The sequence below is a fragment of the Coregonus lavaretus genome, assembly GCF_964263955.1.
Source record: "Coregonus lavaretus genome assembly, chromosome: 21".
NCBI lineage: Eukaryota > Metazoa > Chordata > Actinopteri > Salmoniformes > Salmonidae > Coregonus > Coregonus lavaretus.
Genome location: NC_140008.1, coordinates 25,129,938 through 25,145,970, shown reverse-complemented (window position 1 = coordinate 25,145,970; position 16,033 = coordinate 25,129,938). Strand labels below are relative to the sequence as shown.

The 16,033-nt window shown below is 42.3% G+C and overlaps 1 protein-coding gene across 4 annotated transcripts in view; it reads left to right on the top strand.

Annotated features, from left to right (window-relative positions):
- Positions 1-16,033, top strand: part of LOC311149249 (F-box-like/WD repeat-containing protein TBL1XR1) — a 74,448-nt gene that overhangs the window by 26,358 nt on the left and 32,057 nt on the right. The gene's annotated exons all lie outside the window — the stretch shown is intronic.

Sequence of the window (16,033 nt, the reverse complement as noted above, 5' to 3'; positions counted from 1 at the left end):
TCATCCAGATGCAGCGCTCCTAGTAGCCGGGGACTTTAATGCAGGGAAACTTAAATCCGTTCTACCTCATTTCTACCAGCATGTTAAATGTGCAACCAGAGGGGAAAAAACTCTAGACCACCTTTACTCCACACACAGAGACGCATACAAAGCTCTCCCTCGCCCTCCATTTGGCAAATCTGACCATAACTCTATCCTCCTGATTCCTGCTTATAAGCAAAAACTGAAGCAGGAAGCACCAGTGATTCGGCTAATAAAAAAGTGGTCAGATGACGCAGATGCTAAGCTACAGGACTGTTTTGCTAGCACAGACTGGAACATGTTCCGGGATTCTTCAGACAGCATTGAGGAGTACACCACATCAGTCACTGGCTTCATCAATAAGTGCATCGATGATGTCGTCCCCACAGTGACCGTACGTACATACCCCAACCAGAAGCCATGGATTACAGGAAACATCCGCACTGAGCTAAAGGGTAGAGCTGCCGCTTTCAAGGAACGGGTCTCTAACCCGGACGCTTATAAGAAATCCCGCTATGACCTCCGACGAACCATCAAACAGGCAAAGAGTCAATACAGGTCTAAGATTGAATCATACTACACTGGCTCTGACGCTCGTCGGATGTGGCAGGGCTTGAAAACTATTACAGACTACAAAGGGAAGCACAGCCGCGAGCTGCCCAGTGACACAAGCCTACCAGACGAGCTAAACCACTTCTATGCTCGCTTCGAGGCAAGCAACACTGAAGCATGCATGAGAGCACCAGCTGTTCCGGACGACTATGTGATCACGCTCTCCGTAGCCGATGTGAGTAAGACTTTTAAGCAGGTCAACATTCACAAGGCCGCAGGGCCAGACGGATTACCAGGACGTGTACTCCGAGCATGTGCTGACCAACTGGCAAGTGTCTTCACTGACATTTTCAACATGTCCCTGACTGAGTCTGTAATACCAACATGTTTCAAGCAGACCACCATAGTCCCCGTGCCCAAGAACTCTAAGATAACCTGCCTAAATGACTACCGACCCGTAGCACTGACGTCTGTAGCCATGAAGTGCTTTGAAAGACTGGTCATGGCTCACATCAACAGCATAATCCCAGAAACCCTAGACCCACTCCAATTTGCATACCGCCCCAACAGATCCACAGATGATGCAATCTCTATCGCACTCCACACTGCCCTTTCCCACCTGGACAAGAGGAACACCTACGTGAGAATGCTATTCATTGACTACAGCTCAGCATTCAACACCATAGTGCCCTCTAAGCTCATCACTAAGCTAAGGATCCTGGGACTAAACACCTCCCTCTGCAACTGGATCCTGGACTTCCTGACGGGCCGCCCCCAGGTGGTAAGGGTAGGTAACAACACATCTGCCACACTGATCCTCAACACGGGGGCCCCTCAGGGGTGCGTGCTCAGTCCCCTCCTGTACTCTCTGTTCACCCATGACTGCATGGCCAGGCACGACTCCAACACCATCATTAAGTTTGCCGACGACACAACAGTGGTAGGCCTGATCACCGACAACGATGAGACAGCCTATAGGGAGGAGGTCAGAGATCTGGCCGTGTGGTGCCAGGACAACAACCTCTCCCTCAACGTGACCAAGACAAAGGAGATGATTGTGGACTACAGGAAAAAAAAGAGGACTGAGCACGCCCCCATTCTCATCGACGGGGCTGTAGTGGAACAGGTTGAGAGCTTCAAGTTCCTTGGTGTCCACATCACCAACGAACTATCATGGTCCAAACACACCAAGACAGTCGTGAAGAGGGCACGACAAAGCCTATTCCCCCTCAGGAGACTAAAAAGATTTGGCATGGGTCCTCAGATCCTCAAAAAATTCTACAGCTGCACCATCGAGAGCATCCTGACTGGTTGCATCACCGCCTGGTATGGCAACTGCTTGGCCTCTGACCGCAAGGCACTACAGAGGGTAGTGCGTACGGCCCAGTACATCACTGGGGCAAAGCTCCCTGCCATCCAGGACCTCTATACCAGGCGGTGTCAGAGGAAGGCCCTCAAAATTGTCAAAGACTCCAGCCACCCTAGTCATAGACTGTTCTCTCTGCTACCGCACGGCAAGCGGTACCGGAGTGCCAAGTCTAGGTCCAAAAGACTTCTCAACAGCTTCTACCCCCAAGCCATAAGACTCCTGAACAGCTAATCATGGCTACCCGGACTATTTGCACTGCCCCCCCACCCCATCCTTTTTACGCTGCTGCTACTCTGTTAAGTATTTATGCATAGTCACTTTAACTCTACCCACATGTACATATTACCTCAACTACCTCAACTAGCCGGTGCCCCCGCACATTGACTATGCAACGGTACCCCCCTGTATATATAGCCTCCCTACTGTCACTTTATTTTACTGTATATATAGCCTCCCTACTGTCACTTTATTTTACTTCTGCTCTTTTTTTCTCAACACTTTTTTGTTGTTGTTTTATTCTTACTTTTTTGTTTAAAATAAATGCACTGTTGGTTAAGGGCTGTAAGTAAGCATTTCACTGTAATGTCTGCACCTGTTGTATTCGGCGCATGTGACCAATAAAATTTGATTTGATTTGACTGACATAACAAGAAAAACTGCTGATGCACAACCACATTTCGAAATTGCACCTTTTGTATTCTATTATTCTAACTCTCAACATTTTGGAAATTGGGGGCTGCGGGCCGACAGTTTCCCATCCCTGATCTAGGGGATGTTAACCGTAAAGTGCTCTTAGGGCTGGACAATATGGCCAGATTATTGTATCACAATATTTTTCACGATGGTATTTTTTGTTTTTTAATAATAAAAGTTCTAAATTTAGTAGTGCATTACCCTAGGGTGGCAACACATACATTCTGAGGGATTTGAATCGGGCTTTCTCCATTTTGATTGTTTTATACAGTTCAATCAAACAGGAATAATTTTCAGTGTTTTAATCCATTTCTGCATTTCCTGCACTGATTTGAGATCACTTCGACACTGCCACATAGGGCTGCACGAAATGGGCAAAATATTCTTGGTCTTATTTTTAACCAAATACTTGCAATTTTTGAAAATGTATGCACTCACTAACTTAACTGTAAGTCGCTCTGGATAAGAGCGTCTGCTAAATGACTAAAATGTAAATGTAAAATGAGTGACAAGGGGCAGGGCTTGGTGAGAGAGGGAGTGCAAAGACTCAAGTAGCAGACGGGCGTATCACATTTAACAAACCAAACATTGAAATACCGTTATAGAAGGTAAAGTAAAAACCCAAATTGGTCCGTGCATCAATACCGGTATAAAGTAAAATACGGTATACTGATTAGCCCTAAATGCTCTTACTGTCTTTGTTGCAAAACTTGGATTGCCTTGAGAGAAAGGAAAGAGGCAGATCTTTTCAGGCACACGTATGCAAGAGCTGGGTGTTGTAAGAGTAGCTAGAGTTGATATAGGCCCAATAAAGGCTGTATCTCAAATGAATTGAAAATTATTTTCTGGTGCTCCTACATTTTATGTGGTGCTCCTAACTTTTTGAAGTTGGGAGCACCAGTGAAAAATGTTAATTTAGAGCCCTGGTGGTGTGAATAGGAATGAGTGGCTCACTTCAGAGTGAAGTTCATGGTTAATTAGGGAGGTTCCTGAAAAGCCCTTGCCTTTGTAATGTCGCCAAACAAGTCTTTGACATGATTTATCAGCCATCTCAAGAGGACAAGAGTTCATCTGTTTTCCCAGCCAAGTGCGTGTGTGCATGTTTGTGTGAGTCTAAATTAATTGTTTACGAGGTTACCATGAATTGTTTACGAGGTTTAATGTTTGATTTGTTACATTAAATAATTCAGTAATGACTTAAAAAAATTATGGCAATCATCCGATTTTATAGCCAGTAAGAAATTGCTAGCCATTGGCTGCTAACAGCTGAGAAGTGCTAGCTAACTGGCAAGCAAAAAAACTGTGAACAACTTAGGGAGTACAGACCTCCAGAAATCGTCCGATCGACCTCGAGTGGCGAAAGTAAGAACTGCCGAAAATGCACAGTCAGAGGAGAATAATTATTCAGTCAAGGAAAGTAAAATCTTTCTGAAATAGAGGCATACTAAGACAAAATAAACATGACAGTGTGTTAATGATAACACAGTGGAGGAAATGAAGAAATGTATTAAAATGCTGGAAGTGAATGCATAAATTAAACAATTAACTATGCAAATGAGCAAAAGCTGTGTGCATTAAGGAAATAGACGCCTGGCTCAAATAGAATCCTTTCTCTAATAAGCACCTGTTATGTTCAGTGATTTAACAAATAAACGGCCAGGATATTAAAGTTTTACGGTAAATTGATATTGTGACAGAATATGCCTGGCTGGCAGGGGGATGGGCCACATATGCTCATGTAACCCAGTATTGCAAGCTCTGATATTGCAAAAATGTGGAATACAAGTAGTCAGATGTCTGCAGTACATACACAAAATAACAGCATAAGGATATCTTAATGCATCTTGGAAATATAGACCTGTAAACACAGAGATACAGTAGGCGGGAATATAAACTATGAATATTTATGATAAATGTACATTTTTCTGGTAGCTGATTTAATAGACAACATTCCAAGATACATTTGCTCTCATTCAGTGTTGTATGGTCCTGCCTGACCAAAATACATTGTTACATTTTTTTTTATCTGTTGTGGCTATTGTAATTTAATCTGCTCTTAGTGAAAAGAGTGGGCACAGACACTGAAAAAAGCCCCCCGTTCTTATGACCTGTACTCAATACTATTTTTGTGCTATTCAACTATGTTGGGAATCCAATATGCCTGCCATAATTGTACTCAAACGCCTTTGTCTGGATATAGAAAAGGCAACACCAAGTATTCCAAGTCACAAGCCTCTGAGGATCAATAAGGCAACCGGAGGCTCCAACAAAAGGAAAGAGAATCCAATCCTGGACTTTTACGCCCTCTCCCTAGCTCTACAACTTGCCCCCACTGTGGTATATGTATATGTGCCTCTAGGATTGGGCTCTTAAGTCACCTCCTTATCATTTAGAAGTGAGCTTTGATTCATGGCTAGTCCAATATGGCTGCCTGAGTCCAACATCACCTTCCGCTGGCTCACTGCATTCGTGATGCACATTAGCATGTTCTGGTTCACTCTTATGCTGTTCAGGTTGAGCTGGCACATTGCTTTATCCAGAAAATCATGTCCACCATCCTGGTGGCTGCCCTGGAGTTGCTGTACATGTTGACGTGGTGACATTATGGTGTATGGGAGGATGCAACCACATATGATGTCAAGATCATGAGGCAGGTGTTCACCACATTGAACCAACACAACCTGACACTCATTGACAAGAAATGCCATCAGCTTACTGGGCCTTCACATATGATAAGAATTGCACCTCTCCAATGTCAATGCCATCCTGAATCTCCCAGAACTGTCTGCGAAAGGCCCACTCCCCCATCAGTCCTCCCCTCTGGCAGTTATTACAGACAGAGACACCATGGGACTTGACTGCCACATGTCAATAGGCCATTCAACAGCCAAAATGCCATCTGGAACGTGCTGGTGTGCATTGCCATCATATGTACAGTACCAGTCAAAAGTTTGGACACACCTACTCATTCAAGGTTTTTTCTTTATTTTTACTATTTTCTACATTGTAGAATAGTGAAGACATCAAAACTATGAAATAACACATATGAAATCATGTATTAACCAAAAAAGTGTTAAAACAAATCAAAATATATTTTAGCCATCCTTTGCATTGATGACAGCTTTGCACACTCTTGGCATTCTCTCAACCAGCTTCACCTGGAATGCTTTTCCAACAGTCTTGAAGGAGTTCTCACATATGCTGAGCACTTGTTGGCTGCTTTTCCTTCACTTTGTGGTCCGACTCATCCCAAACCATCTCAATTGGGTTAAGGTCGGGGGATTGTGGAGGCCAGGTCGTCTGATGCAGCACTCCATCACTCTCCTTCTTGGTAACATAGCCCTTACACAGCCTGGAGGTGTGTTGGGTCATTGTCCTGTTGAAAAACAAATGATAGTCCCACTAAGCCCAAACCAGATGGGATGGCGTAACGCTGCAGAATGCTGTGGTAGCTTTGCTGGTTAAGTGTGCCTTGAATTCTAAATAAATCACAGACAGTGTCTCCAGCAAAGCACCCCCACACCATAACACCTTCTCCTCCATGCTTTATGGTGGGAAATACACATGCAGAGATCATCCGTTCACCCACACCGCGTGTCACAAAGACACGGCGGTTGGAACAAAAAATCTCCAATTTGGACTCCAGACCAAAGGACAAATTTCCACCGGTCTAATGTCCATTACTCCTGTTTCTTGGCCCAAGCAAGTCTCTTCTTCTTGTTTGTGTCCTTTAGTGGTGGTTTCTTTGCAGCAATTTGACAATGAAGGCCTGATTCACACAGTCTCCTCTGAACAGTTGATGTTGAGATGTGTCTGTTACATTTATTTTGGCTGCAATTTCTGAGGCTTGTAACTCTAATGAATTTATCCCCCCCCCCCCCACCCCCCCACCTTGTCACAACACAACTGATTGGCTCAAACGCATTAAGAAGGAAAGAAATTCCACAAATTCACTTTTAAGAAGGCACACCTGTTAATTGAAATGCATTCCAGGTGACTACCTCATGAAGCTAGTTTAGAGAATGCCAAGAGTGTGCAAAGCTGTCATCAAGGCAAAGTGTGGCTATTCGAAGAATCTCAAATATAAAACATATTTAGATTTGTTTAACACTTTTTTGGTTACTACATGTTTCCATACAGTGGCTTGCCAAAGTATTCACCCCCCTTGGCATTTTTCCTATTTTGTTGCCTTACAACCTGGAATTAAAATGATTTTTTGGGGGGTTTGTATCATTTGATTTACACAACATGCCTACCACTTTGGAGATGCAAAATATTTTTTATTGTGAAACAAACAAGAAATAAGACAAAAAAACAGAACTTGAGCGTGCATAACTATTCACCCCCCCCAAAGTCAATACTTTGTAGAGCCAACTTTTGCAACAATTACAGCTGCAAGTCTCTTGGGGTATGTCTCTATAAGCTTGGCACATCTAGCCACTGGGATTTTGGCCCATTCTTCAAGGCAAAACTGCTCCAGCTCCTTCAAGTTACCACAGATTCTCTATTGGATTGAGGTCTGGGCTTTGACTAGGCCATTCCAAGACATTTATATGTTTCCCCTTAAACCACTTGAGTGTTGCTTTAGCAGTATGCTTAGGGTCATTGTCCTGCTGGAAGGTGAACCTCCGTCCCAGTCTCAAATCTCTGGAAGACTGAAACAGGTTTCCCTCAAGAATTTCCCAGTATTTAGCGCCATCCATCATTCCTTCAATTCTGACCAGTTTCCCAGTCCCTGCTGATGAAAAACATCCCCACAGCATGATGCTGCCACCACCGTGCTTCACTGTGGGGATGGTGTTCTCGGGGTGATTAGAGGTGTTGGGTTTGCGCCAGACATAGTGTTTTCCTTGTTGGCCAAAAAGCTCAATTTTAGTCTCATCTGACCAGAATACCTTCTTCCATATGTTTGGGGAGTCTCCCATATGCCTTTTGGCGAACACCAAACATGCTTTTTTCTGGCCACTCTTCCGTAAAGCTGATTGAAAGTATGAGGGGATATCAGTAAACAAATGCTGTGGTCAAGGCTACGGTGGCACCAGTCAATGAGTGGAGCTTACTCAGGTGTTCAAAAGCTCATATCAGTCCGAGAGCCTAATGCTTCTTAGTTAGTTCTTTGAGTTTTAGTTTAGAAAACAATCTCTTGGCAGAAGCGACAGTTACAGGGATGGTAAAACAGCTTGATTGCCGTAGCAACATCAGGGAAACGGGGCAGAAGGGAGTTGTTTCAATAACATCAGTTCTGCAACATCTTGAATTAAGCCTCTCATTGTCCTTAATAGCGTTTTCCTGGCATCCACCAAACCCAGATTCGTCCATTGGACTGCCAGATGGTTAAGCGTGATTCATCACTCCAGAGAACGCGTTTCCGCTGCTCCAGAGTCCAATGGCAGGAACTTTACACCACTCCAGCCGCTTGTGTGCGGCTGTTCGGCCATGGAAACCCATTTCATGAAGCTCCCGATGAACAGTTCATGTGCTGACGTTGCTTCCAGAGGCAGTTTGAAACTCGGTAGTGAGTGTTGCAACCGAGGACAGACTTTTTTTCACGCGCTTCAGCACTTGGCAGTCCCGTTCTTTTGAGGTTTTGTGGCCTACCATTTCGCGGCTGAACCGTTGTTGCTCCTAGACGTTTCCACTTCACAATAACAACACTTACAGTTGACCAGGGCAGCTCTAGCAGGGCAGAAATGTTACGAACTGACTTGTTGGAAAGGTGGCATCCTATGACGGTGCCACGTTGAAAGTCACTGAGCTCTTCAGTAAGGCCATTCTACTGCCAATGTTTGTCTATGGAAATTGCATCGCTGTGTGCATGATTCTATACACCTGTCAGCAACGGGTGTGGCTGAAATAGCCAAATCCACTCATTTGAAGGGGTCCAAATACTTTTATATAGGTAGTGTAGGTCTTAGGAAAGACTGTCTGGGTTGGCAATACTCAGTATAGCAAACAGTTGGGCCCGCAACCTGGACCAGATAAACTACTTTATGCCAGTGTACTGTGTGCTTGTGTCGAGAAAGGCTTGTTGTTATATTTTGCGGAATTGCCCATTGTTGATATGCTGTAAGTGTGTGAATGAAATTTAAACATAAAAAGCTTAAACTCATTGTAAAGCTATTTGGCTTCAGGTATTCCAACACGAGGCATGGCAGTGCCACTCATAGTCCTAGATATACCTAGAGCCTTATGAAGCACTTTTAAAGACAGAATAGCACATTCAATACATAGTAAACAAGGGCAACTTATATGCAGGCGAAAGTGTTTGAGTGAAATCATGTTGAGCATATTGGATTCAGAATAAAATGTATTTACACAAACAGTCTTTATGGGTATGAGTGTCGTACACAATTCAAAAAAAATGCCTCATCTACAAAATTCATATTTATATGTGATTTAACCATCAGATGGCAGCCATATTGGATTTTGGATGCCATATTGGATTTGAGGCAAAATCCATGGTGGCCCCAAGGATAATATGTGGTGGCCTCTGACTTAATTACAAGAGTAGGGGCTAAAGATACAAAATCCTTCAAAGAAACTTTGGTCCCCAAAAAATGTAATTCCAATGTCTGAGCCCATTTGTTTTCCATAGAGCAGATTACACTAGCCACATCATCAAAAAACATGTGTAACTGTATGTATTTTTGTCAGGCAGGACGATACAGCACTGAATGAGAGCAAAATTGACTTGGAATGTTCTCTATTAATCATCTACCAAAAAGTAAACTTAAATTAATCATAAATATTAATAGTTGACATTTCTGCCGATTGTATCTCTGTGTTTACAGGTCTATATTTCCAAGATGCATTAAGATATCCTAATGCTGTTTGTTTGTGTATGTAGGGCAGAAAACTGACTACTTGTATTCCAAATTGTAGCAATATCAGAGCTTGCAATATTGTGTTACCTAGGACTTGACATAGATTAAATAGATTAATTAAATCTCACATTGTTGTAAATTTTTGCTAAATCTTGCATGCTTTCTCAAACAGCTGTAACTGTATATGCATTCGTAAATCAGGTCCTTTCTTGAGTTGGGCTCTGGGATGTAACATGCGTTGAGCATCTTATCTTATGGTTGATTGTGGAGGAAAGGGGTTGAGTGTGTTAGAGTATGTGCGTGTGTGTTTATCCCACATCTGTTGCAAGGGGGTAAGGATGTTAGGGAGAATATAGGATGAACCACAATAACTGTTTGCTAAAATAATAATTGCTTATCAAAAAATGTTATGTAATACAATGGCAATCCAAGTTATAGGTTAGAATCCTACGCATGAACTGCCGACATTATTACGCATATTAATTGATAATGATGGAAAATAAGATATTTGAATATATATATATTTTTAAATAGCTATATACAGTGCTGTGAAAAAGTATTTGCCCCCTTTCTAATTTTCTCTACTTTTGCATATTTGTGATACTGAATGTTATCAGATCTTCAACCAAAACCTAATATTAGATAAAGGGAAGATAAGTGAACAAATAACACAACAATTACATATTTATTTCATTTATTTCATAAACAAAGTTATGCAACACCCAATTCCCCTGTGTGAAAAAGTAATTGCCCCCTTACACTCAATAACTGGTTGTGCCACCTTTAGCTGCAATGACTCCAACCAAATGCTTCCTGTAGTTGTTGATCAGTCTCTCACGTCGCTGTGGAGGAATTTTGGCCCACTCTTCCATGCAAAACTGCTTTAACTCAGTGACGTGTGGGTTTTCAAGGATGAACTGCTCGTTTCAAGTCCTGCCACAACATCTCAATTGGGATTAGGTCTGGACTTTGACTAGACCATTCCAAAACGTCAAATTTGTTGCTTTTTAGCAATTTTCATGTAGACTTGATTTTGTGTTTTGGATCATTGTCTTGCTGCGTGACCCAGCTGCGCTTCAGCTTCAGCTCACAGACGGATGGTCTGACATTCTCCTGTAGAATTCTCTGATACAGAGCAGAATTCATGGTTCCTTCTACTAAGGCAAGTCGTTCAGGTCCTGAGGCAGCAAAGCATCCCCAAACCATCACACCACCACCACGCTTCACCTTTGGTATGATATTTTTACTGTGGAATGCAGAGTTTGGTTTTTCGCCAGACATAATGGGACCCATCTCGTCCAAAAAGTTGACTAAAGTTTGCCAAAAAGCACCTGGATGATCATCAAGACTCTTGGATGAACGTTCTATGGACAGATGATTCAAAAGTATAACTTTTTGGACGACATGGTTCCAGTAATGTCTGGCGAAAACCAAACTCTGGTGGTGTGATGGTTTGGGGATTCTTTGCTGCCTCAGGACCTGGAAGACTTGCCTTAATAGAAGGAACCTTGAATTCTGCTCTGTATCAGAGAATTCTACAGGAGAATGTCAGACCATCCGTCTGTGAGCTGAAGCTGAAGCGCAGCTGGGTCATGCAGCAAGACAATGATCCAAAACACACAATCAAGTCTACATGAAAATTGCTAAAAAGCAACAAATTGGACGTTTTGGAATGGCCTAGTCAAAGTCCAGACCTAATCCCAATTGAGATGTTGTGGCAGGACTTGAAACGAGCAGTTCATGCTTGAAAACCCACACGTCACTGAGTTAAAGCAGTTCTGCATGGAAGAGTGGGCCAAAATTCCTCCACAGCGACGTGAGAAACTGATCAACAACTACAGGAAGCATTTGGTTGGAGTCATTGCAGCTAAAGGTGGCACAACCAGTTATTGAGTGTAAGGGGGCAATTACTTTTTCACACAGGGGAATTGGGTGTTGCATAACTTTGTTTATGAAGTAAATGAAATAAATATGTAATTGTTGTGTTATTTGTTCACTTATGTTCCCTTTATCTAATATTAGGTTTTGGTTGAAGATCTGATAACATTCAGTATCACAAATATGCAATAGTAGAGAAAATTAGAAAGGGGGCAAATACTTTTTCACAGCACTGTATATATATATATATATATTGAGGTGAGAGCATTGGAAATGCTTTTGGCGGTTGAGCTGCTTCTGTTTTGTGGGTGGCACTGTGTGCTGTTTTCGATGGATGGGTCCTGGCCTCTCGGGGCCCTAGGGATCCGGAGGGACAGGGGTGGTATGCCGATCACTGGGATGCCGGCCCAACTTGGGATGGTGAGGGGCTTTAGCGGGGGAATTAGTGGAGAACAATTGGAGGGTTACTTAGTAGCAATGCAAATATCATGGAACAGCTATATGGACACTCAATCACTATGGTATTTTTTTATTGGTAAATTTACAAACATATATAATGATAAATAGATTTGAAACTTGTATCGCATTATGGTGAAATAAGTATAGCCAGTTATAATTGTAATGGCTTAGCAGATAATAACAAAAGAAGAACAATATTTACATGGCTCAAAGAGAAGGAATATAATATCTCAGGAAACTCATTCAACAATTCTAGATGAAGTTGCGTGGAAAAAGGAATGGGGGGGGGGGGGCAAAGAAACTCAAAAGGGGTGATGATATTAATTAACAGTAATTTTGATCCGAATGTGCAAATTGTCCAAACAGATACACAAGGTAGATGGATTATTTTAAATATGTTATTGGACCATAAACCGATATGGCTCATTAACCTTTACGGACCAAATAATGATGATCCACACTTCTTTGACAATATATATAATACATTATCAACTCTGCAAGCAATTCAAGACTCTATTATTATGGTGGGAGATTATAATACCGTTTTAAATAGCTCAATGGACCGTAAAGGAAATCACACTACAAACAATCACCCTCATGCTCTTAAGGAAATCGTGAATGTCATGGATACATTAGAACTAGTAGATATATGGAGGCTTAAATATCCTGATCTAGTGAGATATACATGGCGGAGACTCAATCAAGCTAGTCCTCTTGACTTCTTTCTTATGTCATTCTCGTTGCCACCAAAAGTTTAAAAAGTGTTGATAGGGGATAGAATGCTGTCGGACCACCATATAATTGGCATATACATTAATCTTACTGAATTTCCACGTGGGTGAGGATATTGGAAATTTAATCAAAGCCTATTGGATGATAACTTGTTTTTAACTAGGACAGAGGAATTTATAACAGATTTTTTTCCGACATAACATACAGTGGGGAGAACAAGTATTTGATACACTGCCGATTTTGCAGGTTTTCCTACTTACAAAGCATGTAGAGGTCTGTACTTTTTATCATAGGTACACTTCAACTGTGAGAGACGGAATCTAAAACAAAAATCTAAAACAAAAATCCAGAAAATCACATTGTATGATTTTTAAGTAATTAATTTGCATTTTATTGAATGACATAAGTATTTGATACATCAGAAAAGCAGAACTTAATATTTGGTACAGAAACCTTTGTTTGCAATTACAGAGATCATACGTTTCCTGTAGGTCTTGACCAGGTTTGCACACACTGCAGCAGGAATTTTGGCCCACTCCTCCATACAGACCTTCTCCAGATCCTTCAGGTTTCGGGGCTGTCGCTGGGCAATACGGACTTTCAGCTCCCTCCAAAGATTTTCTATTGGGTTCAGGTCTGGAGACTGGCTATGCCACTCCAGGACCTTGAGATGCTTCTTACGGAGCCACTCCTTAGTTGCCCTGGCTGTGTGTTTCGGGTCGTTGTCATGCTGGAAAACCCTGCCACGACCCATCTTCAATGCTCTTACTGAGGGAAGGAGTTTGTTGGCCAAGATCTCGCGATACATCCTCCCCTCAATACGGTGCAGTCGTCCTGTCCCATTTGCAGAAAAGCATCCCCAAAGAATGATGTTTCCACCTCCATGCTTCACGGTTGGGATGGTGTTCTTGGGGTTGTACTCATCCTTCTTCTTCCTCCAAACACAGCGAGTGGAGTTTAGACCAAAAAGCTATATTTTTGTCTCATCAGACCACATGACCTTCTCCCATTCCTCCTCTGGATCATCCAGATGGTCATTGGCAAACTTCAGACGGGCCTGGACATGCGCTGGCTTGAGCAGGGGGACCTTGTGTGTGCTGCAGGATTTTAATCCATGACGGCGTAGTGTGTTACTTATGGTTTTCTTTGAGACTGGTCCCAGCTCTCTTCAGGTCATTGACCAGGTCCTGCCGTGTAGTTCTGAGCTGATCCCTCACCTTCCTCATGATCATTGATGCCCCACGAGGTGAGATCTTGCATGGAGCCCCAGACCGAGGGTGATTGACCGTCATCTCGAACTTCTTCCATTTTCTAATAATTGCGCCAACAGCTGTTGCCTTCTCACCAAGCTGCTTGCCTATTGTCCTGTAGCCCATCCCAGCCTTGTGCAGGTCTACAATTTTATCCCTGATGTCCTTACACAGCTCTCTGGTCTTGGCCATTGTGGAGAGGTTGGAGTCTGTTTGATTGAGTGTGTGGACAGGGGTCTTTTATACAGGTAACGAGTTCAAACAGGTGCAGTTAATACAGGTAATGAGTAGAGAACAGGAGAGCTTCTTAAAGAAAAACTAACAGGTCTGTGAGAGCCGGAATTCTTACTGGTTGGTAGGTGATCAAATACTTATGTCATGCAATAAAATACAATAAAATGCAAATTAATTACTTAAAAATCATACAATGTGATTTTCTGGATTTTTGTTTTAGATTCCGTCTCTCACAGTTGAAGTGTACCTATGATAAAAATTACAGACCTCTACATGCTTTGTAAGTAGGAAAACCTGCAAAATCGGCAGTGTATCAAATACTTGTTCTCCCCACTGTAGGTACAGCAAATCCCCTTATTGTATGGGACACCTTTAAATGTGCCTTTAGAGGCCATGCAATTCAGGACTCATCCCGAAAACAAAAGCAATTTAGGTCAAAAGAGTCCATACTAACAAAGGAAATAGAAGGTCTAACAGAACAGATAGATGGCTCAGAATGAATTAGAGGAAAAACAAAAAGAAATTGAGAAACGTATTTAGTGTGTAATATATTATAAAAAATAAAGCAAACTGGATGGAATATGGGGAAAAATGCACCAAATTATTTTTTAATCTTCAACATAGGAATGCTACCAAAAATAATTTACTGAAACTGGTTACAAATGACGGAGTTACCCATAATTCACCTAATTTTATTTTGAAGGAGGAAACAAAGTCGCCTCCATCTCCTCTAACTGAAGCTAATTGTAGATTTGTTTTCTATTGATAATGTAAAATTAACAGCCATACAGAAAGACTCATGTGAAGGTGAAATTACAGAGGAGGAACGTCTGGATGCAATTAAAGACTTTAAGTCCGGGAAAACTCCAATGTTGGATGGCATACCAGTCGAGGTATACCAAACCTTTTTTGATACAGTGGGGGAAAAAAGTATTTAGTCAGCCACCAATTGTGCAAGTTCTCCCACTTAAAAAGATGAGAGAGGCCTGTAATTTTCATCATAGGTACACGTCAACTATGACAGGCAAAATGATTTTTAAAAAATCCAGAAAATCACATTTGTAGGATTTTTAATGAATTTATTTGCAAATTATGGTGGAAAATAAGTATTTGGTCAATAACAAAAGTTTCTCAATACTTTGTTATATACCCTTTGTTGGCAATGACACAGGTCAAACGTTTTCTGTAAGTCTTCACAAGGTTTTCACACACTGTTGCTGGTATTTTGGCCCATTCCTCCATGCAGATCTCCTCTAGAGCAGTGATGTTTTGGGGCTGTCGCTGGGCAACACGGACTTTCAACTCCCTCCAAAGATTTTCTATGGTGTTGAGATCTGGAGACTGGCTAGGCCACTCCAGGACCTTGAAATGCTTCTTACGAAGCCACTCCTTCGTTGCCCGGGCGGTGTGTTTGGGATCATTGTCATGCTGAAAGACCCAGCCACGTTTCATCTTCAATGCCCTTGCTGATGGAAGGAGGTTTTCACTCAAAATCTCACGATACATGGCCCCATTCATTCTTTCCTTTACACGGATCAGTCGTCCTGGTACCTTTGCAGAAAAACAGCCCCAAAGCATGATGTTTCCACCCCCATGCTTCACAGTAGGTATGGTGTTCTTTGGATGCAACTCAGCATTCTTTGTCCTCCATACACGACGAGTTGAGTTTTTACCAAAAAGTTCTATTTTGGTTTCATCTGACCATATGACATTCTCCTAATCCTCTTCTGGATCAACCAAATGCACTCTAGCAAACTTCAGACGGGCCTGGACATGTACTGGCTTAAGCAGGGGGACACGTCTGTACTGCAGGATTTGAGTCCCTGGCGGCGTAGTGTGTTACTGATGGTAGGCTTTGTTACTTTGGTCCCAGCTCTCTGCAGGTCATTCACTAGGTTCCCCCGTGTGGTTCTGGGATTTTTGCTCACCGTTCTTGTGATCATTTTGACCCCACGGGGTGAGATCTTGCGTGGAGCCCCAGATCGAGGGAGATTATCAGTGGTCTTGTATGTCTTCCATTT